The 17107-nt window shown below is 46.6% G+C and overlaps 1 protein-coding gene across 1 annotated transcript in view; it reads right to left on the bottom strand.

Annotated features, from left to right (window-relative positions):
• The window catches only part of LOC118397254 (limbic system-associated membrane protein-like), a 1147967-nt gene that overhangs the window by 898037 nt on the left and 232823 nt on the right, over nucleotides 1–17107 (bottom strand). The gene's annotated exons all lie outside the window — the stretch shown is intronic.

Here is a 17107-nt window from a genome sequence, read left to right as displayed (position 1 = left end):
CAGGGAGGGAAAGTGTTTCCCCCTTTAATGTGCTCTGTTCCTCTCTCTCTCTACTGCCAGCCAAACACTGTCCTCTCATCTACTGTTTTACATGTCCACAACTGACAGCAAGGCTAATACAGACCAAACCTGCAAATTCATTCAGTGTGGCAACCCTGTCTTTTTTGTGATAAAGCATTGTTTTTTCTTACTGAATCGTACTAGATTTGATTGTGATCGCAATGAAAGCAGATGCTGCCTGAACATGCCGTTGTATTCCTGCTTCTAAAGCTCAGTCTCCTCTTGTAAGCCCTGGTGAGCTAAATGACTGGTGTTGCTGAATTGAATTATGCTCAGATCTTAGTCATTTGTTAAATATGAATGCCAAAGACATTACAGCTTCAACAATTGAAAAGAAAAACAAAAGTGGCTCATGAGGATGTCTGGATGTGATGTTTAACACACCTTATTGAATATTGAATTACCCTTGTTCTCCACCTGTTATACACCACTTATGTGAACCACAAGCTTTTCATTATGAAATGTTCTGCTAAAGAACCATTGTGTGTACACTATTCCCTTTCATATCTGAATAGTATTTCAGTTACTGTCTGATATAGTAATCAATGAGATCCCTGCAGTCTAGCATGGAAAGCCAAACTGTATCCGTTTCTCATGGGAAAGCCTATGATAAAAGTCTAAGGGGGGGGGGGCACTTCAGGCCAAACCGTTCAGACGCTACAGACGTTTCGCTATAAATTAAACATTTTAGGTAAACTACTATTTTTTTTTTTAATAAAATATTGCATTTCTCCTTTACTACTATAGCCCATAGAAACATTGTCATAAAACAGATTGTAAATGTCAACAAAATAACTGTCAAATAATTTATCATAAGGACTAAAACAGTGTCCCCTTTCCTGATTCGGACGCTACAGACAGAAGTTGGCACATCAGCGTTACAGACTTCAGGCCAAACCGTTTGGAAGCTACAGACAGAAGTTGGCACATCAGCGTTACAGACTTCAGGCCAAACCGTTCGGACGCTACAGACAGAAGTTGGCACATCAGCGTTACAGACTTCAGGCCAAACCGTTCGGAAGCTACAGACAGAAGTTGGCACATCAGCGTTACAGACTTCAGGCCAAACCGTTTGGAAGCTACAGACAGAAGTTGGCACATCAGCGTTACAGTCTTCAGGCCAAACCGTTCGGACGCTACAGACAGAAGTTGGCACATCAGCGTTACAGACTTCAGGCCAAACCGTTTGGAAGCTACAGACAGAAGTTGGCACATCAGCGTTACAGACTTCAGGCCAAACCGTTTGGACGCTACAGACAGAAGTTGGCACATCAGCGTTACAGACTTCAGGCCAAACCGTTCGGACGCTACAGACAGAAGTTGGCACATCAGCGTTACAGACTTCAGGCCAAACCGTTCGGACGCTACAGACAGAAGTTGGCACATCAGCGTTACAGTCTTCAGGCCAAACCGTTCGGACGCTACAGACAGAAGTTGGCACATCAGCGTTACAGACTTCAGGCCAAACCGTTTGGAAGCTACAGACAGAAGTTGGCACATCAGCGTTACAGACTTCAGGCCAAACCGTTTGGAAGCTACAGACAGAAGTTGGCACATCAGCGTTACAGACTTCAGGCCAAACCGTTTGGAAGCTACAGACAGAAGTTGGCACATCAGCGTTACAGTCTTCAGGCCAAACCGTTCGGACGCTACAGACAGAAGTTGGCACATCAGCGTTACAGACTTCAGGCCAAACCGTTCGGTCGCTACAGACAGAAGTTGGCACATCAGCGTTACAGTCTTCAGGCCAAACCGTTCGGACGCTACAGACAGAAGTTGGCACATCAGCGTTACAGACTTCAGGCCAAACCGTTCGGTCGCTACAGACAGAAGTTGGCACATCAGCGTTACAGTCTTCAGGCCAAACTGTTCGGACGCTACAGACAGAAGTTGGCACATCAGCGTTACAGACTTCAGGCCAAACCGTTCGGACGCTACAGATAGAAGTTGGCACATCAGCGTTACAGACTTCAGGCCAAACCGTTTGGAAGCTACAGACAGAAGTTGGCACATCAGCGTTACAGACTACAGGCCAAACCGTTTGGAAGCTACAGACAGAAGTTGGCACATCAGCGTTACAGACTTCAGGCCAAACCGTTCGGACGCTACAGACAGAAGTTGGCACATCAGCGTTACAGACTTCAGGCCAAACCGTTTGGAAGCTACAGACAGAAGTTGGCACATCAGCGTTACAGACTTCAGGCCAAACCGTTCGGACGCTACAGACAGAAGTTGGCACATCAGCGTTACAGACTTCAGGCCAAACCGTTTGGAAGCTACAGACAGAAGTTGGCACATCAGCGTTACAGACTTCAGGCCAAACCGTTCGGAAGCTACAGACAGAAGTTGGCACATCAGCATTACAGACTTCAGGCCAAACCGTTTGGAAGCTACAGACAGAAGTTGGCACATCAGCGTTACAGACTTCAGGCCAAAGAAGCTACAGACAGAAGTTGGCACATCAGCGTTACAGACTTCAGGCCAAACCGTTCGGACGCTACAGACAGAAGTTGGCACATCAGCGTTACAGACTTCAGGCCAAACCGTTTGGACGCTACAGACAGAAGTTGGCACATCAGCGTTACAGACTTCAGGCCAAACCGTTCGGTCGCTACAGACAGAAGTTGGCACATCAGCGTTACAGACTTCAGGCCAAACCGTTCGGACGCTACAGACAGAAGTTGGCACATCAGCGTTACAGACTTCAGGCCAAACCGTTCGGGCGCTACAGACAGAAGTTGGCACATCAGCGGTATAGACTACAGGCCAAACCGTTTGGACGCTATAGACAGAAGTTGGCACATCAGCGTTACAGACTTCAGGCCAAACCGTTCGGACGCTACAGACAGAAGTTGGCACATCAGCGTTACAGACTTCAGGCCAAACCGTTCGGTCGCTACAGACAGAAGTTGGCACATCAGCGTTATAGACTACAGGCCAAACCGTTTGGACGCTATAGACAGAAGTTGGCACATCAGCGTTACAGACTTCAGGCCAAACCGTTCGGACGCTACAGACAGAAGTTGGCACATCAGCGTTACAGACTTCAGGCCAAACCGTTCGGACGCTACAGACAGAAGTTGGCACATCAGCGTTACAGACTTCAGGCCAAACCGTTCGGACGCTACAGACAGAAGTTGGCACATCAGCGTTACAGTCTTCAGGCCAAACCGTTCGGACGCTACAGACAGAAGTTGGCACATCAGCGTTACAGACTTCAGGCCAAACCGTTTGGAAGCTACAGACAGAAGTTGGCACATCAGCGTTACAGACTTCAGGCCAAACCGTTTGGAAGCTACAGACAGAAGTTGGCACATCAGCGTTACAGACTTCAGGCCAAACCGTTTGGAAGCTACAGACAGAAGTTGGCACATCAGCGTTACAGTCTTCAGGCCAAACCGTTCGGACGCTACAGACAGAAGTTGGCACATCAGCGTTACAGACTTCAGGCCAAACCGTTCGGTCGCTACAGACAGAAGTTGGCACATCAGCGTTACAGTCTTCAGGCCAAACCGTTCGGACGCTACAGACAGAAGTTGGCACACATCAGCGTTACAGACTTCAGGCCAAACCGTTCGGTCGCTACAGACAGAAGTTGGCACATCAGCGTTACAGTCTTCAGGCCAAACTGTTCGGACGCTACAGACAGAAGTTGGCACATCAGCGTTACAGACTTCAGGCCAAACCGTTCGGACGCTACAGATAGAAGTTGGCACATCAGCGTTACAGACTTCAGGCCAAACCGTTTGGAAGCTACAGACAGAAGTTGGCACATCAGCGTTACAGACTACAGGCCAAACCGTTTGGAAGCTACAGACAGAAGTTGGCACATCAGCGTTACAGACTTCAGGCCAAACCGTTCGGACGCTACAGACAGAAGTTGGCACATCAGCGTTACAGACTTCAGGCCAAACCGTTTGGAAGCTACAGACAGAAGTTGGCACATCAGCGTTACAGACTTCAGGCCAAACCGTTCGGACGCTACAGACAGAAGTTGGCACATCAGCGTTACAGACTTCAGGCCAAACCGTTTGGAAGCTACAGACAGAAGTTGGCACATCAGCGTTACAGACTTCAGGCCAAACCGTTCGGAAGCTACAGACAGAAGTTGGCACATCAGCGTTACAGACTTCAGGCCAAACCGTTTGGAAGCTACAGACAGAAGTTGGCACATCAGCGTTACAGACTTCAGGCCAAACCGTTCGGAAGCTACAGACAGAAGTTGGCACATCAGCGTTACAGACTTCAGGCCAAACCGTTCGGACGCTACAGACAGAAGTTGGCACATCAGCGTTACAGACTTCAGGCCAAACCGTTTGGACGCTACAGACAGAAGTTGGCACATCAGCGTTACAGACTTCAGGCCAAACCGTTCGGTCGCTACAGACAGAAGTTGGCACATCAGCGTTACAGACTTCAGGCCAAACCGTTCGGACGCTACAGACAGAAGTTGGCACATCAGCGTTACAGACTTCAGGCCAAACCGTTCGGTCGCTACAGACAGAAGTTGGCACATCAGCGTTATAGACTACAGGCCAAACCGTTTGGACGCTATAGACAGAAGTTGGCACATCAGCGTTACAGACTTCAGGCCAAACCGTTCGGACGCTACAGACAGAAGTTGGCACATCAGCGTTACAGACTTCAGGCCAAACCGTTCGGTCGCTACAGACAGAAGTTGGCACATCAGCGTTATAGACTACAGGCCAAACCGTTTGGACGCTATAGACAGAAGTTGGCACATCAGCGTTACAGACTTCAGGCCAAACCGTTCGGACGCTACAGACAGAAGTTGGCACATCAGCGTTACAGACTTCAGGCCAAACCGTTCGGAAGCTACAGACAGAAGTTGGCACATCAGCGTTACAGTCTTCAGGCCAAACCGTTCGGAAGCTACAGACAGAAGTTGGCACATCAGCGTTACAGACTTCAGGCCAAACCGTTTGGACGCTACAGACAGAAGTTGGCACATCAGCGTTACAGACTTCAGGCCAAACCGTTCGGACGCTACAGACAGAAGTTGGCACATCAGCGTTACAGACTTCAGGCCAAACCGTTTGGACGCTACAGACACAAGTTGGCACATCAGCGTTACAGACTTCAGGCCAAACCGTTCGGACGCTACAGACAGAAGTTGGCACATCAGCGTTACAGACTTCAGGCCAAACCGTTTGGACGCTACAGACAGAAGTTGGCACATCAGCGTTACAGACTTCAGGCCAAACCGTTCGGACGCTACAGACGTTTTCGTGAGAAGACCGATTTTCAGGGTGTCTCATAGTCTGACAAACACCACTGTAGCTCAGCACCTTCCACCACAGATTGTTACGCCCTGACCTTAGTATTCTTGGTTTTCTCTATTATTTTGGTTAGGTCAGGGTGTGACATGGGTGATATATGTGTTTTGTCTTATTCTAGGGTGTTTGTACTGTCTAGGGGTTTTTGTAGATTTATGGGGTTGTTTTCATCTAGGTGTTTATGTTGGTCTATGGTTGCCTAGATTGCTTCTCAATTCGAGGCAGGTGTTTATTGTTGCCTCTGATTGGGAACCATATTTAGGCAGCCATCTTCTTTGGGTATTTTGTGGGTTATTGTCTATGTGCCTGTGACAGCACTCGTTATCATAGCGTCACATTCGGTTTGTTGTTTTTGTTCTTCGTGTTCTTCATGAATAAAATAATGGATTCACACCACGCTGTGCTTTGGTCCCCTCCATACGACGATCATGACACAGCTGAAATAGGTGAATAAAGGTGGATTGAGACGCATCCATTCAAAAAAACATATCTCTAGTTTAAACTGCTGGATTTTTATGGGGATTGTTTTATTATGTTACTGAGATTGACGCACGACTTTTAAGGATTAAGGAATAACGGTAAGGTCCTTAAGAGTACATCTTGGGCTAATACAGTGCCTGCCTTAAAAAGCTACTGTCACCTTTTTTTTTATATAGTCTGTACTGTTGTTTGGAAGACAAGTGTCATCAAAATATCGAAACCTTTTTCGAGAACGCAAATAGGACACTTGAGAACTAAAAATATTTTGTCATGATGGGGGCAAAAACGCAGTACAATATTTGCTATGACCTCCCATGAGGCCGGGGACACACCTACTGTAACTGCATGAATACGGATGGACATGTTCAGATGAGATGGTTCCGTCAAAAGACAGACCACTTGTGTGTGTTTTTTTGTGACATAATCTCCGCTGTCATTCATCTGGCAATGGATGTCTGCCATTGACAAAGCATTAGCTCCAACTGAAATAGTCAGACACAAAATCCCAAAGATTCTACGCCTATTTCCGGTTTACATTTTTCATGGCTGGAGACCAATTCCATTTTTTTTTTTGTCCCTCCACATTTCTTCCGTTCACTACAATACAGACAGGCTCAGTGTGAGGCAATTTGAGTTTAAACTATTTCAGGGGGTGTGAACAAAGTGCTTGGAATTGTGGGAGACCGCCCATAGTGCAGGGGTACACAAATCTTACCCTGAAGGTCCAGAGTACTGCTGGTTTTCTATTCTACTTGATAATTAATTGTACACACCTGGTGTCCCAGGTCTAAATCAGTCTCTGATTAGAGGTCTAGAAATTTTAAAAGCAGTGGAACCGGATTTCGAAGGTACAGATTATAATTTGATGGCCATAGTAGGTCTACTCAAAGAAACACACATATTTTTTCAATGACTATGCTTCTCTGAGATCTTTCAGGTTGGCCGCCCCAGATATTCATCTTTGAGTAATGACAAAATACAGTATGTTTTTCTGTCTGATAAGTGCCTTCAGCAGCGATTGCTTCACGGCCTACTTCAATCATCGGAAAAATATGGATAGCCTAAAACTACATGTAAACAATTCCATTAAGTTAGCCATTAAGGAAAAACACAATGTGGAGTCAGTTGAGCACTACATGTTAGTCTAGAATAGATTAATAGTCATGATGAACTATGTTTGAGTTGAGTATTCAGTACTTTTTGAAAGATATATGGAAAAAAATAAGACACGGGATTTCTGCACATTGAAAGCACATTGCTTCTGTCAGGACTAGTGGCATTAAACATAAAAGTCTACTGTGATCAGTCAAAATCTTTCCCACAGACACCCCTTCAGAGAGCAATGAGGAAGAGACTCATGTAAGTCATCTTAGTCTCTTTCAAAGACACTGTTCTTCTGAGGACTGGGATAGTGGCTCTGACAGGCCTGTAATCCTCATATCATTAATCTTTGGAAAAAGCAAAGTAAATTAAATTTTTAAAAATGAATTAGGAGGACTGTCAGGTACTGTAAAGAAGTAACATCCAGACCATTTTCTGTGTGTGTGTGTGTGTGTGTGTGTGTGTGTGTGTGTTTTGAGCCTAAAGCTACATTTTTATGAACTCCAAATGAATGAAAGGCCCCAATGAATTAATTAAATTGGGGAACAAATGATTCTATCCAGTTATTCTATCCAAATCTACGTTATTAAATTCCCCCCAATTACCATCATGTCAGAATACTCTTTCAGACAGGTTATGGATCACAATTAGAATATTAACAACATTTAATTTAACATACAGTACAATACTTACCCCTGATAGCTTCTGAATGCTGTTTTCAGTCAAAAGACTAAGGTGACAACAGATGAAGAAATGAGACAGACTCTCGGGAGCATCTACTCCCAATTCATTTTGGTGAATATCTGATGGTATTTCCAATTCTAATGTGTATGTTTTATTAAAAAACATTTTGGCCTGGAGCTAAATTCAGTCCTAATTTAGATTGGCAGAGGACAATCTCTATATAGTGTCCCAACTCCCACTTTACCACATACAGTATTCTATTTGTCGATGCTAGTGGGCCATCTCCAATTCACTTTCAATATTGTTGTCACACGTGTCATATTCATAATGAATTGGGATGCTTTGATTGACATAAACTACACAGCTTGCTATGAAATTATACTGAAGGAAACAACGATTTAGGGTAGAATTGACATGAAATGGCACCCTAGCCTGGGTACCTGTTTGTTTGTGCCATCACGCCACTCCTTGTCATACCATGCTGTACACGACAACACCAAATGTATCACACTAATGTTAGGTACTACTGAACAATACACAGTTGAAGTCGGAAGTTGACATACACTTAGGTTGAAGTCTTTAAAATGTGTTTTTCAACCACTCCACAAATTTCTTGTTAAACTATAGTTTACTTGGTGCATGACACAAGTCATTTTTCCAACAATTGTTTACAGTCCGATTATTTCACTTACAATTCACTGTATCACAATTCCAGTGGGTCAGAAGTTTACATACACTAAGTTGACTGTGCCTTTAAACAGCTTGGAAAATTCCAGAAAATGATGTCATGGCTTTAGAAGCTTCTGGTAGGCTAATTGACATCATTTGAGTCAATTGGAGGTGTACCTGTGAATGCATTTCAAGGCCTACCTTCAAACGCAGTGCCTCTTTGCTTGACATCATGGGAAAATCAAAAGAAATCAGCTAAGAAAAATAATTGTAGACCTCCACATGTCTGGTTCATCTTTGGGAGCAAGTATAAACACCATGGGACCACGCAGCAGTCATACCGCTCAGGAAGGTGACGCGTTCTGTCTCCTAGAGATTAACCTACTTTAGTGAGAAAAGTGCAAATCAATACCAGCAAAGGACCTTAATAGCACAATAGTGTCACGACTTCCACCGAAGGTGGCACCTCTCCCTGTTCGGGCTGTGCCCGGCGGTCGTTGTCGCCGGCCTACTAGCTGCCACCGATCCATTTTTCCTTTTCGTTTGTGTCTGTCTTATTGTTTACACCTGTGTCTTATTAGTTGATTTCGGTGGGTATATTTACCTCCGCTGCCTGCTAGTCTTTGTGCGGGATTGTTTTCTGTGGTTACGTTGTTAGAGGTGCCTGTCTGCACCACAGGGTTTTCTTTTCTCACGGGAGTTGTGCCGGTTGGTATGAGTTTAGGAGTAGAGGTTTCTCCTCCATGTGTAGCGTTTATTTCCCTGTGTGTGTGGCGACCTCGTTTGGGCATGTTTCAGTCCCACGTAGTTGTTGAGTTGGGACTTCTGAATAAACTATTGAGCCACTGGGACTCCCTTGCTCTCCTGCTCCTGATTCCTGCACCGCCCTCCTTTGGGAGGCACGTAACAAATAACACTTAAGAGCACAAACAGATCTGGGATCAGGCTTGTGGCACACAGGGGCCAGGGCATCCATATTGTCCTGTAGTACCCAATAGTAGTATGATTCATTAGTGTGTTGTTACATACAGTACCCATAGGAAATGAAAATCCATCCAATTATCCAATTGAGACAAATGCACACCACATTTGAATAATCAATGTAAAAATGTTCCAAGGTCTCTCATGAGGTCTTAGGAGAGGAACAGTAGTCCTAGAAGACCTCGGCTTCCTTTTCCACATTTCACAAAAGTTAACTTTAAAATTCTCTAATTCTCTCTGACATTTTGTCAATAATCCGTATCTCAAACCATCAAACTGTTCTAAAACCACTAAATATTACTGTACGATTACTGTACGATTCTCATTGATGGAAAGAGAGGAGGACCAAAATGCAGCGTGGTAAGTGTTCGTCACATTTTAATTGAAAAACTGAACACTACACAATATAACGTAGAAATATAACAACATAGAAAAAAGAACATAGACTACCCACCCCAACTCACGCCCTGACCAACCTAACACAAAGACATAAAAAAGGTACTAAGGTCAGAATGTGACAGTACCCCCCCAAAGGTGCGGACTCCGGCCGCAAAACCTGAACCTATAGGGGAGGGTCTGGGTGGGCGTCTTTCCTCGGTGGCAGCTCTGGCGCGGGACATGGACCCCACTCCGCCATAGTCTTTGCCCACTTAAATGGCGCCTTTGGAGCAACGACCATCACTGCCAACCTCGGACTGGGGAACCTTGCAGCGGGCCCCGAATAGATGGGAGACTCCGGCAGCTCCTGACTGACGGGCGGCTCCGGCAGCTCCTGACTGACGGGCGGCTCCGGCAGCTCCTGACTGACGGGCGGCTCCGGCAGCTCCTGACTGACGGGCGGCTCCGGCAGCTCCTGACTGACGGGCGGCTCCGGCAGCTCCTGACTGACTGGCGGCTCTGGCAGCTCCTGACTGACGGGCAGCTCTGGCAGCTCCTGACTTACGGGCAGTTCAGGACAGACGGGCGGCTCTGGTAGCTCAGGACAGTCGGGCGGCTCTGGCAGCTCCTGACTGATGGGCGGCTCTGGCAGCTCCTGACTGACGGGCGGCTCTGGCAGCTCCTGACTGACGGGCGGCTCCGGCAGCTCCTGACTGACGGGCGGCTCCGGCAGCTCCTGACTGACGGGCGGCTCCGGCAGCTCCTGACTGACGGGCGGCTCCGGCAGCTCCTGACTGACGGGCGGCTCCGGCAGCTCCTGACTGACTGGCGGCTCCGGCAGCTCCTGACTGACGGGCAGCTCTGGCAGCTCCTGACTTACGGGCAGTTCAGGACAGACGGGCGGCTCTGGTAGCTCAGGACAGTCGGGCGGCTCTGGCAGCTCCTGACTGACGGGCGGCTCTGGCAGCTCCTGACTGACGGGCGGCTCTGGCAGCTCCTGACTGACGGGCGGCTCTGGCAGCTCCTGACTGACGGGCGGCTCTGGCAGCTCCTGACTGACGGGCGGCTCTGGCAGCTCCTGACTGACGGGCGGCTCTGGCAGCTCCTGACTGACGGGCGGCTCTGGCAGCTCCTGACTGATGGGCAGTTCAGGACAGACGGTCGGCTCTGGCAGCTCAGGACAGACGGGCGGCTCTGGCAGCTCAGGACAGACGGGCGGCTCTTGCAGTTCTGGACAGACAGGCAGCTCTGGCCTGGAGAGAAGAACCTGGAGGGAGGAGACGGAGAGACAGCCTGGTGCGTGGGGCTGGCACAGGACCCACCAGGCTGGGGAGACCTACAGGAGGCCTGGTGCGTGTAGGAGGCACCGGATGGACCGGGCTGTGGGGGAGCACTGGAGCTCTGGTGCACAGCCGTGACACCACTCCTCCAGGCTGGAAGACCACTTTAGCCCAGACCATCCAGAGTGCAGGCACAGGTTGAACCGAGCTGTGGGTAAGCACCTCTCTCTTAGGTTCAATGCCCACATTCGCCCAGCATGGGTGGAGTGCAGGCATAGGACGCACTGCACCCTCCCAGCGCCCCGGAGACACAGCACGCAGAGCCGGCGCAGGATACAACTGGACCGAAACGGCATACCGGAGACCAGACAATCTGAGCCGGTACAACAAGCCCTGGCTGGATGCCCACTCTCACATGGCACTTGCGTGCGCTCCCCCGCATAACACGGTGCCTGACCAGTACAACGCTGCCTTTGGTAAGCACGAGGAGTGCGCTCAGGTCTCCAACCTGACTCTGCCACACTCCCTGTGTGCCCTCCCCAAACATTTTTTAGGGGCTGCCTCTCGTGCCTGTCGCGCTGCTGTGCTACCTCCTATCACCGCCGCTCAGCTTTCGCTGCCTCCAGTTCTTCTTTGGGGCGGCGATATTCCCCAGCCTGTGCCCAGGGTCCTTTGCCGTCTAAAATCTCCTCCCATGTCCATGAGTCCAGAGAACGCTACTGCTCGATACCACGCCGCTTGGTCCTTGGTTGTGGGTGTTTCTGTAACGATTCTCATTGGTGGAAGGAGAGGAGGACCAAAATGCAGCGTGGTAAGTGTTCATCATATTTTTATTGAATAACTGAACACTACACAAAATAACAAAGAAGAGAAAACGAAACCGTTCTGCCAGGTGAACAGACACTAAACAGAAATTAAACACCCACAACCAAAATGGGGAAAACAGGCTACCTAAGTATGATTCTCAATCAGAGACAAAGAATGACACCTGCCTCTGATTGAGAACCATACTAGGCCAAACACATAGAAATATAACAACATAGAAAAAGAACATAGACTATCCAACTCATGCCCTGACCAACCTAACACAAAGACATAAAAAAGGAACTAAGGTCAGAACGTGACAATTACAGCAGATGTGTCAGGCCAGGATACTATCTGTCACTTGGCACAATGATAAAACGTGACTTTGTACGTGAGTAAAAATAATATATATATTTTTTTTTACTCCCCAAGGGGGATCAATTTTAAGGAGAATGTTTTGTGAGGCTGATCTAAAGGGCAGCAGGTAGCCTAGCGGTTAAGAGCATTGGGCCAGCAACCGAAAGGTTGCTATTTTGAAACCCAGTGCTGACGGAAAAATCAGTAACTGTGCCCTTGAGCAAGGCATTTAACCTTAATTGCTCCTGTAAGTTGCTCTGGATAAAAGCTTCTGCTAAATTACTAAAATGTCAATCAAATCTCTCAGGCACAGGAGGTTGGTGGAACCTTAATTGGGGAGGGAGGGCTCGTGGTAATGGCCGGAACAGAATAAGTGGAATGTCCATGTGTTTGATGCATTTCCATTTGCTTCATTCCGACCATTTTTATGAACTGTCATCCCCTCAGCAGCCTACTGTGCCCTCTGTGAATGCTTTGAGAGGAAGAGTGATGTCAAAAAACAGTTCAGTTATGACATACAGTAAATACACTCTCAAGGACATACACTCTCAATACAGACAATATTTACAGTTTGCTTGTAAATTCAGTTGGAGCCAGGAAGATGTGTGGCAGTTTAATTATTTAAGCCAATGAAGAGGCTCGACTGTGAGCGTACACACATGTAACCAATTCACTGTGGTTCCAAGAAACAAAGGGTGTTTGCTGTGGAAATAAGACAGTGTGGAGAAGCTCACTGTGCCTTATCGAAATCAATCATCTGCTCTTTTCCACTGAGCTACAGTGGCGGTCTGAGTTGATGTGCAAAGCGGGTCATTAGAGAGAAAGCCATTTAACCAAAGTACTGCTGAACTCACTTCTTCCGGTGGTAGAGGGGGAGGAGGACGGGGAAGAAAAACGTTCTCTGTTAGTGCTAAGAGGTACAGGAACGTTTGGTACAAATGTACAGGAAAGAACAAGATCGTTTTGTGGTTCAATATAATCCCAGTTTACTGTGATGAGGTGGTAAGACAGTCCAATTTAAACAACACATCACACAACAATCTAAAAATATCTCTTGTATTATGAATTCTGTATATTGCCAAGAAGATGCAAGATACATGACCAATGAAATGCCACATTTCTCTTTGAGGAAGAATACAGATTCAAAGGAGGTAGCCTACAAATCTGTCGTTCTGCCCCTGAACAGGCAGTTAACCCACTGTTCCTAAGCCGTCATTGAAAATAAGAATTTGTTCTTAACTGACTTGCCTAGTTATATGAAGGTAAAATAAATATATAAGCTTTCATGAACAATTCATGAGTCGACTTGGTATCTGATAGAGAGAGCATATGCAGTCTGCTCAACGGGGTGTGTAATGCAGTGTAAGATAATGTTCAGGTTATCTTGACGTACACAGTGACGGGATACTCCACAGAGGGCTGGAATGGGAGCGGTATCACATTCTCTGAGCCACCTGTGTACAGTCCAATAATAGTGCTTTAATCACATGACAAGACCTGCTGTTAGACCTCCATAACATGGCATTGCTCCCTGTACAAACATTTATGATCCACTTACATGCACTTACATGTATAATACATTACAAGACATGTTATATAAGCTTTTGTAATGGCTCATGGCTCCTTATAACAGTCTTTATAAATAACCAATGCCTTAAACACACATTAGAAGTGTTGACGTAAGGATATTAGAATCTAGATCTGAAAGAGGAATATAAACATAAGATTCAGGGGTGTGACTTTTCACTCTAAACCTCCTGTCAAAAGCAACACTATGTCCTCAGTGTAAATCCCATTAATCACAACAGACATGTGGATGGACTTGCTCCGAGCAAAAAGGCAGCTGTAGCAATGACATGTGAGATGTGTAAGGTTCTTCAAGTCTGAATTCCTACATTCTAGCAAAAAGGCAGCCATCCATTTTACCGTAGCAATGCAATGTGTGATGTGTAGCATGTTCTTCTCTAGACATTTCTCTCTCGCCAAGATTTTTCAAGTCTGAGCTCATTATCTTTAAACCGGCCATTGTAACAGAAAACTTTTGTATTTCTGTGAAACCATAATCCCAGGGTTGATTGTAGAGTTTGGAGATGCATTTGGACAGGCAATTTGTCAAAGCCAGGATACATTGAGACTACCGCTGTCCTCAGGGGTTGGACACTGGAGTGGAACACTTTAGTTTCCTCCAGATTGGGCCTCAGCCCATCATCTGAGAGAGAGAGAGAGAGAGAGAGAGAGAGAGAGAGAGAGAGAGAGAGAGAGAGAGAGAGAGAGAGAGAGAGAGAGAGAGAGAGAGAGAGTGTGTGAGTGAGTGAGTGAGTGAGTGAGTGAGTGAGTGAGTGAGTGAGTGAGTGAGTGAGTGAGTGAGTGAGTGAGTGAGTGAGTGAGTGAGTGAGCAAGAATCAATTGAGAGAGAGGGTGTTAGAGAATGAGTGGGAGAGAGAAAGAATCAATTGAGAGAGAGAGAGTAAGAATCAATTGAGAGAGAGAGAAATAATACATGGAGAGAGAGAAAGAGAGAGAGCGAGAAAGAGAGATGCATGCAAGCCCACATTCTGAACTGCTTTGTCTCCAGATCAGTCATGCTCATATTGGAGACACACTGCACTTATTCTGTCATGTCTTATGGAGGATGTTTCCTGTGTGACCTCATATGGAGTGTCCTGAGACCAAGGTGTTCTTCCTTAGTGTTCCTTGTCAATATGTGCCTATTGGGATACAGTAGTCAATAGACAATATGGCTACTAAAGTATATCAGTTGCCAATGGCTACCAGGGTTAACCTATCTTGATCTGGATAGATAATAATCCCTCTGCGATCACAAGTAGCATACTGTTTCAATTAGGTTGAAATTGGGAGCAGAAGAAGTCCTGCCTGGTTGTGAGTTTAGCCAGCTACCCATTCTAAAGCCAATAGGTGTTTTGACTGTTAGCTATCTGGCTAAGCTAACAACCAGGACAGCACTTACTCTTCTGCTCCCTATGCTATTGACCCATTATGATAGTTTAGTCTGGTGTATTTTACCACTATAAACAGTCTCTCCTTGACCCACTGCTCAGCACCACCTTAGTCCAGATTCTGTATATGTATATGGAGTTGATCAACAAGCAGGGAAGTCAAATAGTCTGTTCAGCACCACCAGAATCAGAGGCTAGAGAAGTCAGGACCCTGGACAGCTCTCAAGCAGCCTTGCACTTACAGCAAAACCTATGCTCGCCATGTTCTCAAGCCGAGTGGGATTACGCAATCATTCTTGTGCAGCAAGGCAAAGTGGAAGATACGTTTTGAGTTCTAACAAGCAAACATTTGAGCATATATGCCCTTATAGTACAAACTGGCCATGACAGACCCAGCAGACTTGGACTAGCTCTGCCACACTGTCTCCATGCAGTGAGCCACCATTGGGAGGCATGAAGAATTACTAGAGAACCTTTTGGAAGGTCTTCGTCCCTGACGGAATGCCACAATCAAGGTTTTAAGGCTATTATGGAGAAAATCAGGGAGTTAGCTCATAGGCAGCCTGCCACCTCTGAGAACCCCCAACCACCCAGTAACCTTTTCCCTATTAGTGGTGAGTTTGTACAGCCTACCCCCGCTCCCCGAGAACCCCGCTTACCTTCTCCAGAGCAATATTCTGGGGATCCTGGTACCTGCCGGGGTTTTCTTTCTCAGTGCTCTCTTATTTTTGACCTACAGTCATCTTCGTTTCCTTCAGACCAATCAAAGATAGGATATATCATTACGCTAATGTCGGGAAGGGCGCTCCCCTGGGCTACGGCAGTTCGAGAGTAACAATCCAACATTTGTCGTCATCTGGAGGATTTCATGGCAGAGGTGAGGAAGGTGTTCGATTCTAGACTTTCGCACGTTGGCTGCCGAGAGTGCCTGGAATCCGGAGTCTCTTTTCGATACCTTTCTTCACGGATTGTCGGAGGTGCTAAAAGATGAGCTAGCTGCTCGGGAATTACCGGTGGACCTCGATTCCCTCATCGCCCTCACCATTAAATTGATGGACGTCTAAAGGAATGCAGGAGTAAGAGGAGGTCTGGCCTAGGTCACACTTGTTCATCCACAGTGGCTCGCTCACCTTCGAAAGAATCCCGAAGTCCCCGAAGGCTGTTTGTCACTCCCTGACCTTATTCTTCTTTGTTTTCTTTATTGTTTTGGTTAGGTCAGGGTGTGACATGGGTGATGTATGTGTTTTTGTACTGTCTAGGGGTTTTGTATGTTTAAGGAGCTGTTTCCTTTCTAGGTGTTTATGTATGTCTATGGTTGCCTAGATTGGTTCTCAATTAGATGCAGCTGTTTATCGTTGTCTCTGATTGGGAACCATATTTAGGCAGCCATCTTCTTTGGGTATTTCATGGGTTATTATCTATGTGTATGTCTAGTTGCCTGTGTCTGTACATTTCGATTATAGCTTCACATTTGTTTTGTTATTTTGTATTAGTTTGTTTAGTGTCTGTCTTTATTATAAGCAACATGTATCCATATCACGCTGCGCCTTGGTCTCCTCCGTACGACGATCGTGACACTGTTTCTCCGAGAGGATCCGAAACCACCCGAGCTCCTCGAGAATCATCGGAGACGGGTGAGTCAGATACTCCGGAACCTATGCAATTGGGCAGAGCTAGGTTATCGCCTAGGGAACGTTCATATAGGCTAAGTTCCAACAGTTGTCTGTACTGTGGGGCATTATGAGAGTTATGAGAGTTTCATGGACGCTACCCTAGTTTCTAAATGAGGTATCCCCACTCAACACCTCTCTGTTCCCATGGACGCTAGAGCACTGGACGGCCACTCCATTGGTAGAGTTACCCACAGCACTGTTCCTGTTAATCTGCGGGTTTCAGGAAATGACAGTGAGGCTATACAGTTTCTCATTGATCTCCCAATGTTGCTGTTGTTTTGGGATTTTCCTGGCTCAAAAAACACAACCCCGCTGTTGGCTGGACCACAAGTTCCATTCTGGGTTCCCATTCCCATTGCCTCAAAGCAGCACAGCCTTCACTGAGA

This window comes from Oncorhynchus keta, chromosome 18, assembly GCF_023373465.1.
Source record: "Oncorhynchus keta strain PuntledgeMale-10-30-2019 chromosome 18, Oket_V2, whole genome shotgun sequence".
NCBI classification, from domain to species: domain Eukaryota; kingdom Metazoa; phylum Chordata; class Actinopteri; order Salmoniformes; family Salmonidae; genus Oncorhynchus; species Oncorhynchus keta.
This window is presented reverse-complemented; position numbering and strand designations above follow the sequence as displayed.